This window comes from Rhinopithecus bieti, unplaced genomic scaffold (assembly GCF_001698545.2).
Source record: "Rhinopithecus bieti isolate Rb0 unplaced genomic scaffold, ASM169854v2 scaffold_14549, whole genome shotgun sequence".
NCBI lineage: Eukaryota > Metazoa > Chordata > Mammalia > Primates > Cercopithecidae > Rhinopithecus > Rhinopithecus bieti.
Window position 1 is genome coordinate 193,647 of NW_016808027.1, and position 21,469 is coordinate 215,115.

Genomic DNA, 21,469 nt, shown 5'->3' on the forward strand with positions numbered 1-21,469 from the left:
CTGCCCTGCCCTGCCCTGCCCGTCCCAGCCCCGCGGTCCGGGGCGTGCGGCCGGGACGCGCGGAGCCCCGGCCCTGACCCGCTGCGCCGGGGCGGCACGCTCCTAACCCGGCCGTACGGGTCCGTGGTTGCAGGGTCGCTCCGCGCCTTTCCATCAGTGAGGGTCGGAGCCCCTACTCCGGAGCTAGCTCATTGTGGCTCCAGGATCTCGACTCCGGTGCGCGGGACCCCGGACGCCCCCAGCCTCTGGCTCCACGAGACCCCAACCTTCGGTTGCCTCCACCCGAGTGCTTCGGACTTGGAACAGCGCGAGTGCCCAGGAAGCTCCGGCCGGGTCGTGCGCTCCGTGAGGGGTCCTAGGCAGGCAGGACAGTCGGACCGAACCGCCGGGCGGGTGCCACGAACCCAGGCTGCCCCCTTCCTCCCGCCTCAGGCGAGGGGCTCAGTGCCTGCCCCGAAGATAACACAGGGGTCCCCTTCTGTCCCGTCGGCCCGCGAGAGCCAAGGCTGCAGGTGAGAACCCCGGATGCGGGGCAGAAGCGGTCCCCGACCCCATCGCGGGAGCGCGGGGGGCCAGAGGAGGGAATCTCGGGGGAAACAAGCAGAGGCTGGAACTGGCTGGGAGGGGGCGCGGGAAGGGGAGGGGAAAGAAAGAAAACGGGCTCTTATTGAGCGCCCATTGTGTGCGTGTCCGCGCCCCGCCACGCCCCGCCTAAGGCTCACTGCTACTCCTGAAATAGGTGTTGTGTATTATTATCGGCGCTTGCAGATGGAGAAACTGAGGCTTAACGGGGCTGAGTGATCTTCTCCTTTCACTGCGGGGAGGAGACTGGGGAAGCGGGAGAGGATAGAAGGGGAAGAAGCGGAGCACCTGAGCGCTGATCCTAAAGCTGAGGAAGTGGCTTTTTCTTGCCTCCCGCTCCCTGGCCATGTCACCCCCCAGGAAAGGTGACTCAGAGTTGAGGGCAGAGGTGGGAAGCTTCCTAGTTCCAAAGCTGCTCTCCCTGTGGGCCCAGGATGGGAGAGCAGCAGCTCCTGGCCGTTGTGTGTCAGATTCCAGGGTCTCTAAGACACTCTGGAGATCCTGAGATGTGCTTATCTGTTGGTGAATTCACTGCAGAGATCCCCAAGTAAGGGTCCATCAGAGCTGGAGATGTGACCCCTCTGGGGTGGCTGGAGATGTGGCTCACGTGGCTCACCTCCCTCACATTACTAATGGGGACACTGAGGCCCACCGAAGGGAGTGTCAGTTGTCCGGTCCTAAAGACAGTGAATCCTTGATCCAGAAGTAGACTTGAGAAAACCTTCGTGAGCATCCTTCAAAGTGTCCACACTCCTCCCCAGTTGGGATCTTCCGGATAGGTGGCTGAGGCTTTCCCTATTCCTGATGTGAGATATGGGCGACCATGTATGAGGCTGTGGTGAGAATCAGTGTGGTTGGTGCAGGGGCCCCGAGGAGTGCCCACAACCCCATAGCCTTTGGCCCAAATGGAAGGTCCAACCTAATTCTCTTCTGGGCAGGGGAACCTGCAGGACACCTCTGCCCAGGAAGGAAGGGACCTGCTCAAGGTCTCAAGGCTGGGGGCTCCCAGGGCTGGGGCACAGTCCCAGGTGTCTTGATTCCCAGGCAGGGGATGCTTCTGCTGCCCCCGAGGCATGTAGGGAGAGGGGTGTTGTGAAAAAGCCCTTGCCATGACTCTGTGGGCTCTTGTTCTGTGTGGGGAAGGGGAGGAGATCTGGTCCTGGTCTGGGCCCTGTGGCCTTGGCTAGGACTGGTTAACCCTAGATGTGCCCAACTCCCTGGAGTCAAAGGGAAACCTCCTTGGAAAGCCCCTGGAAGGTGGAGGAGGGTGGTGAGAGGTCAGTGGAAGTCTGAATCTCAATCTCTGGGGGTGGAAAGGTTAGAGGAACCCAAAAGAAAAGGTGACTGAGGGGCTTGGGATTCCCTCTACCCCCTACCTCCATCCAGGGATTCAAATCCACCCTCACAATAATCTCTACATCTAAACAAAGCTCTTTGATGAAATAATTTCACACCTGTGATCTCCTTTCATGATGTGGAGAGAGCCTGGAACCTGGAGTGAAGCAGAAGAGGGTTGCGGAGTCACTTGAGACCTCCTGATGCATCCATGGTTCCTAGTGCCACCTTAAGATTGATGATGGCAGGCTGTGTGTTACCTGCTCAGTTAGTGGGGCCATCACATCCGACAGTTAAGTGCTAAGGGGTATGTCGTCCTTGCCAAGACTGGGGTAGTTATTAACGGCCCAGTCTTGTGTGGGAAACTGAAGCTCAGATAGGTAAAACCACTTCCCCAGGGCCTTTGAGTTTGCTTGTAGAACTGTTTAAGTGCCAACTGCATACCAGGTGCCCTGGAAGTTACCCAGACGGGCTAAGCGGCAACCTCGAGCCACAGTAACTGGTGAGCCCCAGATAGTGGTGAATCAGACAGACCAGGTGGGCGTGAGTCTACTCTGCCTCCCACTAGCTGAGTGGCACTGAGCAAATCACTTCATCCCTCTGAGCCTATAAAATTAGAATACCTCCTTTAGCAGGTTGTTATGAGGATTAAATGAGCTACAAAGATGTAGTGCCTGGCCAAATATCTGTTTCCATCCCTATGAAGAAAAGGAAGCTTGAAGTTTGACCAGGAAGTCTAGGGAAATTCTCAGACTTGTTTTAGATTAGAACGCAGGATATTGTTGCAGGCTTAGAGACCTGAATTTGCTCAGCTCAGGCTGCTAGTCTCATAGCCTCTAGAATCAGTCTGCCTGGGGACGCTGGCAAGGGGCTCTGGATTCTTACCTCCTCCCTTGGCTTCCTGCTGGCAGGGCTGTGGTGCCTGGAGCTGGCGTCCATTCCCTCAGGTCCATTGTCTGACCTCCCTAGGCACCTAGGTGCAGTGAATAATGTATTACTCCCCTCAGCTGGGGGCACACTCAGGGAAATAGCTCTATGCTCAGTAAGCTTCTGAACCCTACCAGAGGAGGTGGGGGCTCCTGTCTGTGCTGTTAGCAGTCTTGGATATGGAGGGGCAGGCAGGACAGGACAGGGAGAAAGTATCATCTGGCCCCCAACAGAAGAGAGCTGGGGTTGATGATGTCCTATCTCTCCTGTTGGGGGCTAGATGGTCCTATAGGCAACACTGGGAACCAAGCTAGCTGAGCTAGGATCAAGTGGGCCTCTGATTCCAGAGAGGTGGTGAAGGGGAGGAGTAAGGGGGAGGGTACAGGGCAGAAAGGGGGTGGAGGGGAGGCCCTTGAGGACTGGAGTAACCAGAAAGGCTTTGTCAGGGAGGTGGCTGTCTGGGCAGGAGCTAGAGGCAACTTGCTGTAGAGATGGGGGGTCCTGACATCCCTCCAAGAATGAATCCTGGCTGTGCCACCATGTCACTGAGAGCATGGGCAAGACACATGATCCCACCAGGCCTCCATTTCCTCTTCTGTGAAATGAGGGTCGTGATGTCCACTTCTCAAGGCTGTTATGGATGATCTTGAGATCCCATGTGTGAAACACATGGCACTATAGGCACTCAACAAGGGGGTGCCTCATCATGAGTGTGAACCATGGGTGGGCTAGTGGCAGGGCAGGTGGGATAGTGTGGTAAGCCGAGAGATGGGGAGAACTTGGGGTGAGGAGACTGGCTTGGTGGGGTTAGTGAGGGGCAAATGCCCATATGGGAGAGGGCCTTGAATGTTGGACAGAACTCACATTTCAGAAAGCTTAATGGAGCCCCCATTTAGAAGTCTCTGTGGTTCCTTACAGCCTGTAAGATGAAGACCAGGCCCTAGTTATGGCATTCAGGTCCTTGGTCGCCGTAGCCTCTGCCCAGCCCTCTGGCTCATTGCTCTACACTGTCTCCTAAACACACCACATGTGGCCCCATCGCAGCCCCCTTTGCTTGTTCCTCCCATCACAACCGCCATCTCTGCCTCTTCTCCACTTATCTCCCCACCTGTCAAGACCTGACTCAGGTCATAAATTCCCTCAGAAACATTCCTGGATTACCCAACCCTCTGGTCATGCCCCCTCTGAATCTTTAACGTTCAACAGTAATAGTAAAAAATAATAGCTACCATCCATAACATTTTGCAGTTTGTAAAATATATCCACACAATACTACAGTGATGATATCAACAACAGCTGATACTCTTGAGTACTTACCATGAGCCAGACAATGTGCTAAATGCTTTATAGACACTCTTGTTCACCCAAACTCCCCAAGGTAGCTACTGTTATCCCCTAGAAACGGACTCAGAGAGGTACCTTATCTTTCCCAAGGTCACACAGCTTGAAGGTGGGGAGCAGGGAGCCAAGCTGCATCTGTTTGAATTGTAAATCTGTGCTTAGAAGGCGTACTGTCTCCTCACCTCCACCCGAGTACCTCGAAAGCATACTTTGTATGTAAAAAGCCTGGACAAGGCTTTTTCTCAAGGCTATGGAAGGGCAGTGTTGGACTGAGCATGGCACCCAGGAAGGACCTGGGCCCTAGGCTGTGCGCAGGCTGGCTGGCTGGCTGGGGTGAGTGGGCCCCTCTCTGGGGTCCTGTGTGTCCATGTCTATGGGGAGCAGGGTAGGGTCTGAGCTCCCCTGTAGCTCCAGCTTTCTACAGTGTCTTTTGTGACCCTGGAAGGAGGAGGAGGAGACTACAGCACCAGGGCCAGAGGATGTGGTGTGACGGGCAGCTGTGATTTTTGGCCTGGCCACTGTCTGGGCCAGCAGGCTCTGTGGGTAGCTGCCTCGCCCAAAGGAGGGTGGTGGCCTGAGCTGCAGGCAGCATGGTCATTAGCTGGCAGAGGAGACCCTGTGATTGGGAGCTGGCTGGGCCAGGCCAGGCCAGGTTGGCGGGACTGGAGGCAGGCTGGCCGGGCCACAGTGGGGTCACTGGCAGGGCAGCCAACTTCTCCTCCCTTTGCCCCCTTTGGGGTGGTGGCAAACACACACTGGGCACCAGAGCTTTGTAGGCCAAGGCTTACCCTTTCTCCTGCTGTGACCATGGGAAAGAGCAGTAAGGAGTTCAACCAGGCCCAAAGATGCTGCCTCCTATAAGCTTCCAGGACTCCTCCCATGCAGGTGGGATCCAAGCCTCCTCTGCTGCTGATTCATGGCCATCTGCACACTGACTGTGGTCTGTGGATTGGGGTTCTGCTTGGTCTGCTTCCCTTGCTGGCTTGTCAAAACTAGATTCTATGTGCCCCCCACCCCCCATCCTCCCCTCCCTCTGAGTGCCTGGAAGTGTGCCTGGCACAGAACCACACCCTCCGGGCCAGGGGAGGCAGTGCGAGCTGCCCCGTGGACAGCTTGCTCAACTTTTGCACCTCTGTTTTTTCCCTGTAAATTGGGGCTGATAATAACTGTTATTAAATGAGATGAAGGAAGTGGGGTGCCTGTCCAGGCCTGGCACACAGGTGGGTACTCCATCAGCATGAGTCCTCTTGCCCATCCCCTCAATGGCTTTGGCAACTCAGTAAGAAACTGATGGAAGAGTCCAGTGAGAGACGGCAGGAGAGAGGGCATGCCAGGTGGCGGGGAGGCCTTCTCTTAGGGGGATTTAGCTGGGGTTTGCAGAGACACAGTTCCCACCACCTTCCGTGTGAACACAGGTGTGTAAGCAGGTGCTGTTGGCCGAGAAGCGTCCTGAGCTAGGTTCAGGGCAGGGGGCAGGACTGGGATATCTGGTGACTTGGGTTTTCTTCTCAGGCCTACGCAGAAGAAATGACCCAGGTGGGAGAAGCCGTCTGGTGTCCAGCTAGCACATGCTGGGCGGAGAGTGTGAGTTCTTCCTTAAAGGGAAGCAGCGTTTATTTGGTGCTGCTCACACATGCATCCAACCAAAATGTAACACGGTTGGAGATTCTGATCTGTGGGGGAAACAACATTAGACAAAGAAATACACAGGTGCAAAACTTCAAAATTGTGAGAAGCAGGCTCCTGAGGCAGGGGCCGGTCCCATCTGTATCTGTGGCTGGTGGCACAGGGTAGGGCTAAATGACTTGGGCTAGTGATTTAACCTCTTTGGGTTTTAGTTTCCCCATATGTAAAGTGGGGATAATTATAGCATCTTCATCATAGAGTTGTGAGGGTAAAATGAATTATACATGTAAAGCACTCAAAAAAATACCCAGCGCATTATAAGCACTCAGTACAGGTTAGCTGTTATGATCTGTATCTCCAGCACCTCACAGAGGATCTTAGAGAAAACAGGTGCTCAGGAAAGGCGTTTGGAGTGAATCCCAGGCAAAGGGCAGCTGCTCTGTGGAATGAATGAATGAACAGCCTGCTAGGGACGGGAGGACACAGAAGCAGTGACAACACAGAATGTGACAGGGAAGGCCAGGGGCCTGGGGTTGCCCAGCGCTGGGTGGGGAGGGGAGTCAGGGAAGGCTTCCTGGAGGTGGTGCCTGTGTTGCTGACTTTGACCTCTGTGAAGTCAGCACTGGACGAGCTGAGAGAGAAGTAGCTCCTCTCCAAAGGTAGCTGGCAAGGGGGAGTGCTTGGGCAGACCCCAGGACCAGTGGACTCCACAGGCCTCTCACTTCCCACCACCCCACACCGTCTCTCCATCTGTGACATTCTGCTTTCAGGGCATGAGGAAGGCGAACAGGCAGGTGGGGAGGAAGTGTGGGCTGCTGGTCTGACAGGCCCAGCTCTTCCCAGGCTTGCGACCAAATCTCCTACAGAAAAGGATAAACAGGCCTGCTTTGAGTTCTTTTATCTTCCTGCTCTCAAGGCACGCCAGCAAGCAGAGGGGGTCTTCCAGCATTAATCCTGTAGCTGTTTAGCTTTTGAACGAGTGGACTCTTTAAAAAAATGCCACGAAGAATGTGTCTCACTCTCTCACCCAGAAGCCTCAAAGAGAAACTTCTCTCCCACTGACAAGGGAGCCAGGACCCCCCAAGTGTCTTAAAGAAGCTCACCCCAGGGGCAGTCTGATATCAGGGGACCCCTCGTGCTACCTCGATTTGTTGCTGGCTGGGGGGCCTTGAGGACACCCTTATATTTTGCGTGGCTTCTGCCCGTTTTGTAAAATGGGGTCAGGGTAATAAATCCCTTCTTTCCTTAGAGAGGTGTGGAGTAGGGGAGTTTCAGAGGTGGGAAGGGCAGCAGTGGGCATCCAAGCCCATGCCTTTCAAACTTTGTTTCACATTAGAATCATCTGGGAAACTTCTGAAAGTCCTGCAGGCCCCACAATCTCTGGGGCAAGACCCAGGCGTCAGTAGTTGTTGAAGCTCCCCTGGTGATTTCAGTTTGAGAGCCACCTGGCTGCCCTCTGCAGCCTACCTCCCACAGTGTCCCAAGACAATACTTGCACATCCCCAGGACAAGGAGCTCATCCTTCTGAGGCTACTTCCTCCCCGCAGGACCTCCCTGCCTGGAGAGATGAGGGGAGTGGAAAGACTTGGTAATCCAGTTAACCTGGGTTCCAGCTGCTCCCTGCATGTCTTCTCAGAGCCTCGGTTTCCTCATCTGAAAAATGACAATAACGATCTCTCTGAAAGGGCCACAGAGGCCAGACGAGGCCACACATGGCAAACACCCGCCCTGTACCTGACACCAGGCTGGACTGAGACCCTGAACTCCCTGCCCCAGCCACTTGAGGCCAGGTCTCTGAGATTGGTACTGGTTGGGGTGGGATCAACACCCAGCTCTGGGTCCCTTCCCACTGTCCCCTTTGTATCTAAGAGATAAGACAAGGCAGTAAGCATTTTGTTTTGCTCGGTTTTGCTTTAATGGTCAAAGTGTCAGACTCTCCTTAACAATGAAGCCTTGTCTGAATCTGCTTGTTTTTCCAACCCAGACACCCAACTGCACCACCCGCTTGGGGCCCCGTCCCACCTGGGAGAACTGAAGAATGTCAGAGGATTTTTTTTTAAAATCTAGGGGAGGGTGTCCAGGGAACATTGGAGGCCTCTGGGCAAATTCTCACCAATAACTGACTGCACTTAAGTCATCCAACTCTGCTGTGATTGTGAGCCAGTTCACTAAAATTATGTCAAGGCAGTTACTAGGTGTTGTGCCAAACCCCTATCAGTGCCAGTGAGGATGGCACCAGGCTCAAGAGACCAAAGAGGAGACCCAGAGCCAGCGAATGAAACATGGAGTTTTACTAGGGGCTCACACACAGGGGAGAGAGTCCAGTGGCTGCTGACTGGACCGAAGAACCACAACCACTTGCAAGAAGTGTGCAGTTTTGTTTTTGTTTTTGTTGAGATGGAGTTTCGCTCTTATTGTCCAGGCTAGAGTGCAATGGCACGATCTTCACTCACTGCAGCCTCCGCCTCCCAGGTTCAAGCGATTCTCCTGCGTCAGCCTCTCGAGTAGCTGGGATTGCAGACATGTGCCACCACACCCAGCTGATTTTGTATTTTTAGTAGAGATGGAGTTTCACTATGTTGGTCAGGCTGGTCTCAAATTCCTGACTTCAGGTGATCTGCCCACCTCCGCCTCTCAAAGTGCTGGGATTACAGCCATAAAAGCATGCAATTTCTATAGCATTTTCACTTAGCACCTCCCCCAACAACTTCCACCTAGCAACCTGCATTTACCCCAGAACAACAGGCCTCAATCCTGTTTGGCCCGCAGGTTCCATAGGATGGGCTGGGAGCTCAGATGTTCCTCATAGATAAGGAATGGATCTCCGGATTGGCTACTCCCAGATCCCTTAGCTTAGAACCAAACTGCATTCAGGTGTGTCTGCCATACAAGGTCATTCTCAGGACTTGTTCAAGTCCAGTTATCTCTGTCCAATGTGTCTACCATAAAGAAGACAGAAAACTTACGCTGATCCTGGCTTTGTCACTTACTGGCAGGATGACCCTGGAAGAATCATTTTATCTCTTTGAGCACAAGTTGTCTCTCCTGTAAAATGCATTAGTAGGAAGGAATTCCTGGGATTGCCTGAGAAGCAAATAAAATTCTTGGTATGTGGAGCGCAGTGCCTGCCGTATACTAAGCACTCAAAAGCTGTTGGTGCATGCACTCACTGGGGAGCTGACCCCTGCCTCCTGCCCCTTCCTTCACTGGCTGGTCCATGCTCCCTATCTCCCAACTTGCTCCCCTTGCCCCACCAGGCCCAGGCTGAGACAGAGGACAGAGGAGGCCTGCACATGTAATCATGGGCATCCCTTCAAACTGCTCTTCTTTAAGAGCAGAGGAGGCTCTGAGGGCTGGACAGAGGAAGACTACAAAAGAGGCCATTGGTGGCAGTGCTTGGTCTCCTTGCCTTGGCACAGCCAGAGAGGGTGCATCAACCCAGAGTGACTGGCTCAGGCATTAGGCGTGTGACAAATCAACACAGGATAGTGCAGCACCGAGGGACTAGTAGTGGCTGGGAGCAGTTACCACTCGGGGCTGAAGGAGCAAGGGAAGTGGGCAGCTGTAGGGACAGGGGCTGTGGGCCATCAGTACAGGGACCCCGTCAACCCACGAGACCTCACAGGGGATAAACCTCAACTGTCTTTCCTCTTTCCTTCAGTCCCCCATCTGTGCTTCCTGTTGGGTGAACCTCTTTGGAAGCCAGCAGCACGGAGCCCACTACAGTCCACAGAAGTCAGTTCCCAGGGCCCCAGACAAGGTGGAGAGTGGCTCTGGAGAGGCAAACTAAAGACACTTCATCAATCTGTCCCTCGAAAGCCCAGGAGTCCACTGAATACACTGTCCTTAGGACACAGTTTAAAGATCATCTGTTTTTACCATGCCCCTTAATGAAGGGACTCTCAGCTCTCACCCCAAAGATGAATCAGCAGCCCAGCTGCCACAGACACTTGGGCGAGAGGAGTTTTGGAGTTACTCATCTCTCCATCTCTGCCTCCTCCCCCAAAGCAAGTTACAGGTGGCTTCTGGGGTGACCCTGCCAGGGACAGGAGAACCTCTGGAGTGGAGCTGAAGTCACAGGTAGGCTAGTGTCGGGCAAGCTCAGGTGTACAGAGCAGCAGCCCCAGCCCTGCTGTGACTCGCCCAGCCCGGAGCTGGCCCCGATGTGGCCACTTTATACACCTTCCTTAGAGCTGGGTAGTTGTTGCCACAGTTCTGGGGATAGTCCTGAACCCAGAACATGTTGCCATGTCCCAGGTGTCATGAACCACACCAGTCTGAGTTCAGAGGGTCTCCCAGGAGCCTGTGAATGTCAGGTGAGAGGAGTTTGGGGCTGGGCAGGCCTGGGACAGGCCATGCAGCAAGTGCCACCAAATGCTGCCGGGCCCTGTGATGGGGAGTCTGGGTGTAGAGTTGGGTGGGGGGTTGGGGTTCCTGCCAAGTAGGGAGCAGGAGGCGTAATGGTGCCAGAGATCAATCCTTGCCCAAGAGGAGGCATGGTCAGGGAAAGGACAGAAGATATGGCATTTTGCACGGAAACCACGTGGGAGGCCCCCACGGGGTGTTGTCTGCAGAGGCACAGCTGACAGTCCTAGGACACAGAGCCCTTTACAGCTGGCCACCAGTGAGCACTCCCTCTCCTTCCTGAAAGGAACACCCCTGGCATCTCCCAGCCCACACCTGGGCATCTGAAGTGGCACAGTGAGATGCCCATGGCAGGTGTGGTAACACCTGGATCCTCCGAGACTTCCTGAGAAAGGAGGTATGTGGGCCTCAGAGTCAGAGTTCTGGCTTTAAATCCTGGCTCTGCCTCTCTTGAGTGGAACTTAGAAGACATGGGCAAGTAACTTAGCCTCTCTGAGCCTCAGTTGCTCACTTATAAAATTAGAGAAGCAACACTTACCTTCCAGGCTGGTTTGAAAGTAAAATGACATAATGCATGAGACAGCATCCTGTATTTCAGAGGAGATGTTACAGTTGCCCTCATCGTGCCCCCCTTCTCTGTGTTCATGCTTAATGCCTCTGCAGGAAGTTCTTTCTTGAGACTAATTGAAGTCCATTTTGCTGCTATTGGAGCCTTCTTCCTCTTGCTGGGAACGCTGCAGAGGCAGACTGAGCCCCTCCTCCATCCAGATGTGCCCTGTCAGTGCCTGCAGTGAGTGAAGCAGGGAACTGGGTGACCAGGTGTTGATTTTCACCTTGGGGCTTGTGGGCCCAGCAGTCAATGGCCAGGGCCTCTTGACCACAGCAGGGTAAGGGGTGCATCATCCTAACTCTTCACACTGTTCTTCCTCTCTGTGCTTAATCCATGCTCCAAAAGGGGTGACTTTGGGCCAGTGCAGAGAGCCCTGGGCTGGGCCAGAGGCCTGGGTCCTGGCACCTCTGTCTCACTGTGTGGCCCGTGGCCAGTTAGCAACCATTTCAGGCCACCGTGGGCCTGCAAGAATGTCTGTGCTCTGGGGCGCAGGTCCCTCCAGTGAAGACATATGTAGTTCTGACTGAGGTCCCTTCTCCTGCCTCTCCCCTGCTGGGACCCTAGCCAACCTGGGAAGACAGCAAATAGGGTCCTGCTGGTGGCTGGCAGTGGTAGCAGCTGAGTCCACCTCTCAGACTGGGACTGCCAAGGGCAGGCTGAGAATTCAAGGTTAGATGGGTGATTCCTGGTAGATAGGGTTGTGCCTCCCTCCGAAACAGGGATTTTGAGAGCCTGGTGCTCCCCTTCCTACCCACTCAGCTGAACTCACCCAGCTCAAGGGCAGTCATATTTGAGTCTCTCCTTGGAGTGGATCCTTTCCCACATGAGACCCACTTTCATCCCTCATTTTGCAGGTGAGAAACCTCGGGCTTAGAGGGGTGAGGTGACTGGCCTGAGGTCCCACAGCCTGTCAGTGGGGAGGGGTGAGGGTCCCTGGGGCAGCTCCCATGGCACCTGGGTCAGGCCGTGCTCTCTAGATCCTTGGCAGGAGTGGAGCACAGGAGAGTCAGGAGGCTACTAGCCAGGTGGTCTCCTGGTCTAGGAGGGGGCCCCATGGGTTCCAGGGGAACCCTGCTCTGTGGGCCTTGAGGGGTCATCTGGGGCTCCTCGGATTGCCGGATCTCTTTCCCTGGGAGGAAGTTAGCCAAGGAATGCCAGAGGTTGAGAGTGAGGAGCCCAGGAGTTCTAGGCTGTGGCCAGTTCTGAGTGCCCCTGTGAATTTCAGTGTTTAGTTTCACGGAGAGTCAAGACTGACTACTTGTTGCCTTTGGACACATAACAGTTTAACTTTATGAAGCGCTCTGACATCTATTGCATCCTCACAGCAGTCTGTGAGAAGGAAGTGTGGGTCTTGTTTGGGAGGGTGGGAGAGTGTGGGCTCTGGAATCAGACACACTGGAGCTTACACCCTGACTCCCATCAACTCTCTGACCTCAGGCAAGTTGGTAACCAGCCGAGTCTCAGTTTGTGAAACGGACAATTTACCCCACAACAAATTGTTAGCAACACCTGCCTTGCTGACTGTGTGCATTAAGAGAACATCTGTAACTGCCAGGTTAGTGTCTAGTGCCATGTAATAGTTTTCATGATTTTTATCATACCCACTTTATAGATGGGAAGATGGAGGCTCAGAGAAGGAAGGTGACTTGTCTGAGGTCATGTAATGATTTAAATCGGTCCTCCAGACTTCCTATCTGTGAATTTTTTTTTCTATAAAACCTCCCTTTCTATCCTCAAGTGACCCAATACCTCATTTATCCAGAACCTTCCATATGTGATGCTGTCTGGATGTGGCGTTGTGTCCCCAGTGCCCAACAGCACTTGCCTGGTACACAGTATGTCCTGTGCTTAGATGTGTTGATGAATTCATATAAACTGTAAGAAACATTTCTCCAGAAGCAGCAGCTAAGACCTGTATCTTGCGCTAAAGACTTCTCTCCTTCCCTCCCTCCCTCCCTCCCTCCCTCCTTCCTTCCTTCCTTCCTTCCTTCCTTCCTTCCGTTCTTTTTNCAAAAGCCTTTCAGAGCATGTTTCATAATGGACCTAAATCTATATATTCTTCCTGCCCTACAGGAAATACATGTTTGGTTACCTGCCAAGTGCCAGTCATGAGCTAACAAAGCTAACCATCCAATGGGAACAAATAAGTAAGAACTGCATTGAGTGCTACAAAAAGGAAAACAACAGGTGACAATTATAGGAATGAATGGAAAGTCCACTAATTCAAATTTGAGGGGTCTAAAATCGCTTCCATGGTAGTCATCTGCTATTTTTGCCTGCCCAGCATCTTTTTCTCTCTGAGCCATAGCCCCTAATTTATCCTTGAAAACTCTCTTATTTCATGGCAGTTGGGGAACTCTTCTCATTAACTGCTGAGGGCAGCCCTCTACTCAAGGAGTGGATCTGTGATCCAAGCTACACCAACTATGAGGCATTTTCTCCAAGAAAAGGGAATATTAATCCTGAGTAGTACAATCTAAGATCGAAAACAGCTAGAGTTCTTCCAATGGCAGAACCTTGAAGAGACACATGTTGGGTCCTACTTCAATTCCTGAAGCAGCCCTCATTTCTCTCTCCCAAGTCCCTGAGTTCTCAGATCTGCCGCCCACGCTGGAGTGCAGTGGCCGGATCTCAGCTCACTGCAAGCTCCGCCTCCCGGGTTTACGCCATTCTCCTGCCTCAGCCTCCCGAGTAGCTGGGACTACAGGCGCCCGCCTCGTCGCCCGGCTAGTTTTTTGTATTTTTAAGTAGAGACAGGGTTTCACCGTATTAGCCAGGATGGTCTCGATCTCCTGACCTCGTGATCCGCCCGTCTCGGCCTCCCAAAGTGCTGGGATTACAGGCTTGAGCCACCGCGCCCGGCCCCCCTTCCGTTCTTTTTGAGACAGAGTTTTGCTCTTGTTGCCCAGGCTGCAACCTCTGCCTCCCAGGTTCAAGTGATTCTCCTGTCTCAGCCTCCCACATAGCTGGGATTACAGATGCCCACCACCATGCCCGGCTAATTTTGTATTTTTAGTAGAGACAGGGTTTCACCATGTTGGTCAGGCTGGTCTTGAACTCCTGACCTCAGGTGATCCACCTGCCTTGGCCTCCCAAAGTGCTGGAATTACAGGCGTGAGCCAGCGCAACGAGCCCTAAAGACTTCTTTGTGCTCTCTAGCCCATTAAGAACAACTCTAACAGTTTTGGTTGGAAACCTTTGCGAAAGAGATTGATCACTTTCTTCCCCTGAACAATGGCAACATGGATGGCTCGAGGGACAGGCCTTAGGAACCCCAACTGCCTTACTGAGAGTGCCAACATGGCTTGACCCCTGTGCCAGATGACTGTGGGCTGCTGCATGTGTTCAACTCTGGTTTCTGGCTCTTCCCACCCTGTCAGTTCCTTTATTCTGCTGCCCATAGACTTGCCTCCAGAGTGCTGTGTCTCTTTCCTCTCCCCTCATGCTTGTGTGTGTGTGTGTGTGTGTGTGTGTCCTTCCCAATTTGCTACTTCTACCAGTTGGGGACTAAGAAGTGGAACAGTTGACCTTATTAGAATTGGTTCATGTATTCATTCATACCTATTCAACCAGCCAGCCATTGGTGAGCCTGGGTCACACTGGGGATTCTGTCTGTGCATTCTTCCATGCATCCATGTATCCATCCATCCATCTGTCCTGATTGAGGACCTCTGCAGTGGCTTGTGATCAATCAAGACATTACCACACCCTCCTGGCCATGTATGCAGTGAAATAATGATGCACATAGCAAATGCTGGCACAGGACTTGACAGTTTATAATCTGCCTCTGCTTGCATTACCACACTGAATCTTCACAGCAGCCCTGAGAATAGCATTATCCCCATTTTGCAGATGATGAATGCAAAGCTTAGCAGGATGGGGTCCCCCGCCCAATGGCCAGCAGTGAGCACAAAATCACAGCTGGAACTCACTCAGGTCTCTGGCCCACCCTGTTACCTTCTCTCTCCTTTGTGCTGCATTTGGAAGCTGTCTGATGCCATGTTCATTATCTGTCTCTGTCATGAGCTATTGGTGGTGGTGGCTGAGATTGAACCTTCTGCCTCTGTCAAATGGTCAGTGCAGGGAAGTGAAGGAAGACACTTCAACCTGCAGACCTTGTCCCACCTGGACCCACGCACACTATCTAGTCCACACTTCCCAAACTGTCCCCTGAGGAACCCTAGTCCCATGGCATGGGAATGGATTTGAGGATGCATGAGCCTACAGATTTGGGAAACACTAGGTCACATAAATCTAAACAGGCCTTCTCAGGGTCTTTAACGTATTAATATGAATTGGGGACCCCAATGGGTGGCACAGTGTGCAGCCAGCCTTTCCTAAGCTCATTCGAACGTGCAACTCCTTGGTCAAAGAGCAGGGTCTGGACACATCATCTTGAGAAAGTACTGTGAGAAGATCTCATGGGCAAACCCTGACCTTGCTGTTTTGTACAAGGAAGCCTCCAGCTAGAGCTAGTTTCCTGGCCCAGGACTGCATTTTGAGAGAGCATCACAGGGAGTAGTCTTTAGCCCCAGAAAAGGTTCAGTGGTAATGGTGGAACTTCAGGCAGCAGGGGCAAGTGGCAGGGGGAGATATTTTTATTCTTTCATCCACCAAGCGAACATATCTCAGACATCTACTGTGTGCCGGGAACAGAGCCAGCACTTGGAAATGCCAAGACAATCTGACTAAGACTCTTCCATTTCATTTTCCCGTGCCCACCAAGGATTTTTAAAGAAAGACAAGCCTTAAATACATGCTTTAAAAGGAAGAAGTGATTTGTTAATTGCTCTGGGTCGTTGCTTTGGGTGGGTGACACGTACTCAGTTCAGTGGAGCTGCACCTTCTTAGTCCCAGGTCCTGAGGGGCAGAGAGTGAGGCAATTCCAGGATGCATTACCCTGGGCAGAGTGCACAGATGTTGCAAGGGAGGTCAAGAGCATGGGGAGGCCTGGAGGAGGAGGGGATGGGGAGGGGAAGAAGTGAGTGAGCTTCCTCCTGGAGTCCATCAGTTTCAGCTTGGGGTTGGGGGGCACTTAAGTGAGGCTCTGTGAAGAAGAGATTGGGGAGTGGGGGTGGACGGGCTCCAAGTGGCTGGGAAGGGCGCTCTTCCAACAGCTGGAGCAGAGGTGAAAGGAGGCAGCACATGACACTGCGTCATGAGGACCCTGTAAGGAGCCCGTCGCTGTGGGAGCAAAGGGAGGAAAAGGAGGTCAGATGGGGCTGAAGAAGTTCCTGGGGAGGATTGTGAGGGTCTGAGCTCCAGCCAAGTGGGTGCTCACCTGACGAACCTCTTCAGAGCTGGTCACATTCATCCCAGTGTCCCCCGCCCCTGGCTGGTTCCCAGTGGGTGTTTGTGGACTGGCTGGACTCTCCCTCTGTAGGCCTCGGGTTCCTCACACTAGTGGTCAAGTGAGGTCACCTGGCACTTCCCTTCCTACCCTGAAGAGCTCTCAGGAGTTCTGGATGCTTGTGCGGGGGAAGGCCTGACCACTCCCCCTGTCCCCTGCCTCAGGGTCCTCTGGGTTGTCCCAGCCAGGCAGGGGCCATGGTGCCCTGAGTGGGGGACAGCCCTCCTGCTGCCAGGGAACTTTGCCCTTCGTGCTTTCTCCCTTCAGCAGTTGACCCCCTGAGCCCAGAAGGACATCCTGTGACTGGGAGTGGCGGTGGAGTTGAGCGCATGCTGCAGCTTAGCACAGGGAGGAAGCTCTGCTTCCATCTATGTGAAAATGGGCAGCCAGGCGCGGTAGCTCACACCTGTAATCCCAACATTTTGGGAGGCCGAGGCAGGCAGATCACTTGAGGTCAGGAGTTCGAGACCAACCTGGCCAACATGGTGAAACCCTGTCTCTACTAAAAATACAAAAATTAGTTGGGCGTGGTGGTGGGCGCCTGTAATCGCAGCTACTCGGGAGGCTGAGGCAGGATAATCGCTTGAACCCGGGAGGCGGAGGTTGCAGCAAGCTGAGATCGTGCCACTGCACTCTAGCCTGGGTGACAGAGCGAGACTCCATCTCAAAAAAGAAAAAGAAAATGGGCAAGTGACTCAGCCTCTGAGCCTCCGCCTTCTTGTCTGTTAGTAACTTCCACACTGGACTTTTATGAAGGTTCAACGGGATAAAGTTGGTGAACATGGATTGTAAACTGACTTACTCCACAAACAAGTAAACAGTTCTTGTCATTAACAATATTCATTTGCCAATTTCTATTAATCCCCCAAACCTCTGGACCACTCACCTCTTTTCAGGAAGTGCTCCCTGGCATCAGCTCACTGTTCTCTGTGCAAGCTGCCCCTGCTGGTACATTTTATCCAGGCGAGAGCAATAGGACCCTCTGAATTATGTACAAGTCGCACACACAGGCCAGAACTGTGTGTCTGCAGCCCTGTCTGTGTTTGAACAGAAAGAAAGATGGTGCTGTCCTTCCGATCTGCTGGGCCCAGGGGCCAGATCCCGACCCTTCCCTGGCTTCAACCCAGGGGTCTTGGTCTCTGGGGAAGGCTGGGAGCACATGTCAAGAACACCCCCCACACCCAACTTGTCTGTCCTGTTTACAGTCTGGGTCTAACATGGCCTGCCCACATGCAGGAGCCTCTCTGTGTCCTGCATCCCTGGGTGGCTGGTGGGCATAGCGCTTGAGGGGCAAAACAAGACAGTCATTCCACATCCCTTTCACTTCCCTGTTCGTGCCAGGAGGTGTCAGTCGGGATGACCAAGATCTTCAATGTGGACACTGCTTTATTTCAGCAGGACCTCGGGTACCTGAGGTACTCACAGCTGCTGAGTCAAAGCCATCTGCCCAGGGTAGGTGCTGGAGGGACAAGGCTAGGTTGTGCCCAGCATCCCTTCTCCTGGAATTCTGGGGGTCCCTCTCAGTGCCCTTGTTCCTGAGCAGCTCCAGATGGTCCTGGCCCTATGTGGGGGGAGTAGGGGCAGACAGCTGGTGAGGCTGGCACCCAGAGGCATCACAGATCCTCCCTCTGCTTAGACTGGCGTGGGGGCCACAGTGGGGGAGGCAGAGTGGCAGGCAGGGAGAAAGATATACTGGGATATTGATGTAAACCTAAGCAGATTATTTTTAGAAGATCCCAGTGAACAAACATCAATTTACCCCTCCTCCAACTCTCCCCCTGTCTTAAAAAGACGGAGCAGGAACACACCTGGCTTCTTGTCGTGGTTCCATCCCTGCGCTTGTGCAACCTTGAATTTGTGCCTGGGCCTCTCTTAGCCTTAGCTGGCCTCATTTTAAGTTGCCGATGATAAGGCCAACGTCACAAGGCTGGTGTGAGATCAAATCAACCCAGTGGGTGGCATACCCAAGAGGGCACCGGATGGATGGCAGGCCACCAGTTTGCAGGGCAGATCTAATGCTAGGCCAGAGCAAAGAAATCAGATGTTTTTAGATACTTGATCTGTGGTGTCTGTAAGCAGGAGACAGGAAATTTTTGTCAACTTCCTCAAAATGGTCAGTACAGCTTAGACACATTTTTGTACCTTGTGACTCCACCAAAAGGGCTTCAAAATCACCCAGGTATTTGTTGACCTTTCCTCTGGGACCAGGTAAAGTCACTGGGTGCGAGTCCTGAGTCTGTCATATTAGCCAGGTGACCTGGGTGAGTCCCTTGTCCTCCCTGTCCTATAAAATGGAGGGAACAAGTACCTAATTCTCAGGATCATTGTGAGCTTCAGATGAGAAATAATCTGTAAAATCCTATTGGAGAAAAAAAAAAAAAAGCTACTGATAGATAGTGGGTGTTGGGGAATGACGGCCCAGAGTGCAGGTCAAGGGCTCAGGCAGCCGAGGCTGAGTGTCCCGTCCTGAGGACTGGCGGGCTCTGTGATGGTCAATGTGTGTGTGGAGCCTGATTTGCTTTCCTTAATGGGACAGCTGTTTAATTAGCCTCTGAGTGTTCCTGACAAGTGTCCCTGTGATTGTCCCCAGCATCTGACAGGGTCAACTCTCTCCAGACCATGTGTGTGCTGAGCTGGCCAGCCTTGGGTGTGAGGCATTGACCCACTGTCCCATCCTCTGATTCTTGGCTTGTCACTCAGATGGCCTCATGGGGCAACCACTGTGCTGGGGACTAAGGGAACAGGAGACAGCCCTGCCTTAGGAATCCCAGTCTGGGCTGAAAAGGAGGAATGCAGAAAAGGCTCGGTGGCTGTGACCCAGTGGGGCTTGGAGGCAGCCAGTGTCCCCCAGCCTGGGAATGATTCTGCCTGGCTCTGCCACCAGTTCTCTGTGTGACCTTGATCATAGGCCCTTTCTCCCTCTGGGCCTGTTTTCCCCTCTAAATGAGGATGTTGGAAGAAGTGGTCCCAGGAAGCTGCGGCCTACACATAGCAGGGTGAGGGGAGCAGTGATCTGTGAAGCCAGCCCAGCCTGGGGTTCTCAGCCCAGCTCCTGCACTTTCCGGCCTGTGACCCTGGGTAGCCCACCCAACCTCTCCATGCCTGCCTGACAAGGGTATGCTGGCCCTGCTGGCACAGAGCAGACACTGAACACCCTGCCCAGCAGTATCTGGCATTGGTGGGCCCCAGGGCAGCTTTGACCCTTCCCCTCTTTCTTTCCCTGTTTGTCTCTGCAGTATACCCAGAAGTTCCCTAGGGAGTCTTGCCCCAGTGGATGAGGGGTGGCATAAAACAAGAGTTGCTGACCTCAGTGCCAAGTCCATCATGCTGTCTGTGCCACTCCCCTGCCTAGGGACCCCAGGATTGGGTTAGAGCTGGCCATCCTCTGCCTCTTAAGGGCTGGACGGAGAAGGGGAGGGGGGCAGGGGCAGGCTGCCCATTCTAGAGCCCAGCATCCTATCTTTGTTGGCATCTTGGAACCTTGGTCCTTAGAACCGTGGACTCTTTCAGTTCCCAAATCTTGGAAGCGCTGGATCATGGAAACAGAATCTTGGTGATATGAAATCCAGACTTGGAGGTGGCCTTAGGGGTCACAATCCAAACCTTCATCCAGCCCAGGCAGCCCCTCTGCAGGCTCCGTGAACACTCTGGCAACTGGGGAGTCATCTGTAGTCCCCTCAGGTAGGTCTTGGACTTCAGTCAGATCACAGAGCTGCCCCCGCCCTTCCTTGTGGTCTTGACTGGCCACTGTGATGGCGTGCCTGGGGCTGGTTAGTGCTAATGGACAGCTGGGATGGAACCAGGCCCCTGCTCAGCTAAGAATAGAAGGCTTTGTGTGATTTAAGTAGCAGCCAGATCATATCAGGCCTCCCAGCCAGGCCCCGGGGAGCTTATTAAGCGGGATCTGGGGCCACCCTGGGTCCTCCTAGGTGGAGGGGAAAGCCACTGGACTTCCCCAGGGTTGCTGTCTTGTGTTTACCTGATGATGAATTTTCTTTTTCCCATCAAGTAAGTTCATCCCTCCTCCTTCCTTCTCCCTGGGGCTGGCTGAGGAGCATCACCCAGTGTTCCTGGGGGGAGTGTCTTCTGGGAAGAGCTCAAACAAAACAAAGCGTCCCTGAGAGAAACAAACAGATCGATGAAAATGTCTTTGTCTGGAAAGGAGAGAACAGATGATGGCGACCTTTTATTGAGTGCCTACTGTGTGCCAAGCCCTTGGCTCAGCATTTTGTGCTCTTGCCGTATCTGACCCTCCCAAGGGGCTCTGGAAAGGGTCCTTATCTCCATGATGCAGATGAGAACACAAAGGCCCAGCTGGTACTTGGTGGAACTGATATTGGAAGCAAGGACTGCCCTGCCCCGTTCCTTCTGGGAGAGAAACGGAGTTCCTGAGAGCTAGGGGAAAGAGGCAAGAGTCAGAATTCTTGGAGAGAGACCTAGGCATGGAGGATTTTGTCTCTCTGACTGCAATGATTCATGCTTTACCTTATGTTAGAGTCTTTTCCACTTTTGGCAGCATGGAATAGGAGAAACGGTGCTGGACTGAGGGAGGAATTACGGCGCTATCACAAATATAGTAGGTGCAGGCACACGTTGGTTAGGTTTGAATTAAACCGAATCCATATCAGTCTCAGATTTCCCTTCTGTGAAGTGAGTAGAGGCTGCCTGGGGCAGGATTGTGAGGCTGCAGCTCCAGATTCCTGGTCTTTTGACCAGAGAGTGTCCTGTTCCCTGCTCTCTGCAGGTCTCTGGTGCCTCTTGCCTCCCCTTCAGAGATTATTCCCAGTGTGAGAATTGGAAGGACACCTAGGAATCGCAGGTCATTCTCTGATGGTACGGACGGGAAAACAGGGGCCCCACAAGGACAAGGACTGGCCCAAGGTCATGCAGTGAGTGGGCCTCAGAGCACATAGTAGGTGTTCAGGAAATCCCTTCTTCCAAGCCAATGCCTACTCTCCTCTGGGGCACTGCTTTTTGGTGGTGATCTGGAGAGCTGGGGGTGGGGCGGGGGGCTGAGGCAGCTGGATCCTGAGAGGGAGGCAGGGGCCAAAGGTCCAAGCCTCTATCTGTAGTGCCCCAGGCCCATCTGTGCTTGCCCAAATCTTGCCCAGCTCAAATGCCCCCTCTTCTGTGAAGCCTTCCTGGACTCCCCTTCCTAATACCCTTTCTAATCTCCCTATCTACCTCAAGAGTGAGAGTATTTTTTTAAATTCTATTATTTTATGTTAACAAACATAAAATGTACCCTAGTAACCATGTTAAATACAGTTCCATATGTTAACTATATTCGCATTCTTGTGCAACAGATCTCCAGAGCTTTTTCATCTTGCAAA

At 53.2% G+C, this 21,469-nt stretch overlaps 1 protein-coding gene across 8 annotated transcripts in view; it reads left to right on the forward strand.

Annotated features, from left to right (window-relative positions):
• The first annotated feature begins 6 nt into the window (after nt 1–6).
• The window catches only part of GDPD5 (glycerophosphodiester phosphodiesterase domain containing 5), a 90,941-nt gene continuing 69,478 nt past the window's right edge, over nt 7–21,469 (forward strand). For all 8 annotated transcript variants that reach the window (XM_017885213.1, XM_017885214.1, XM_017885215.1 and 5 more), the window contains exon 1: nt 7–512. The gene's annotated coding sequence lies outside the window, so the exon portion shown is untranslated. The remainder of the gene's footprint in view (nt 513–21,469) is intronic.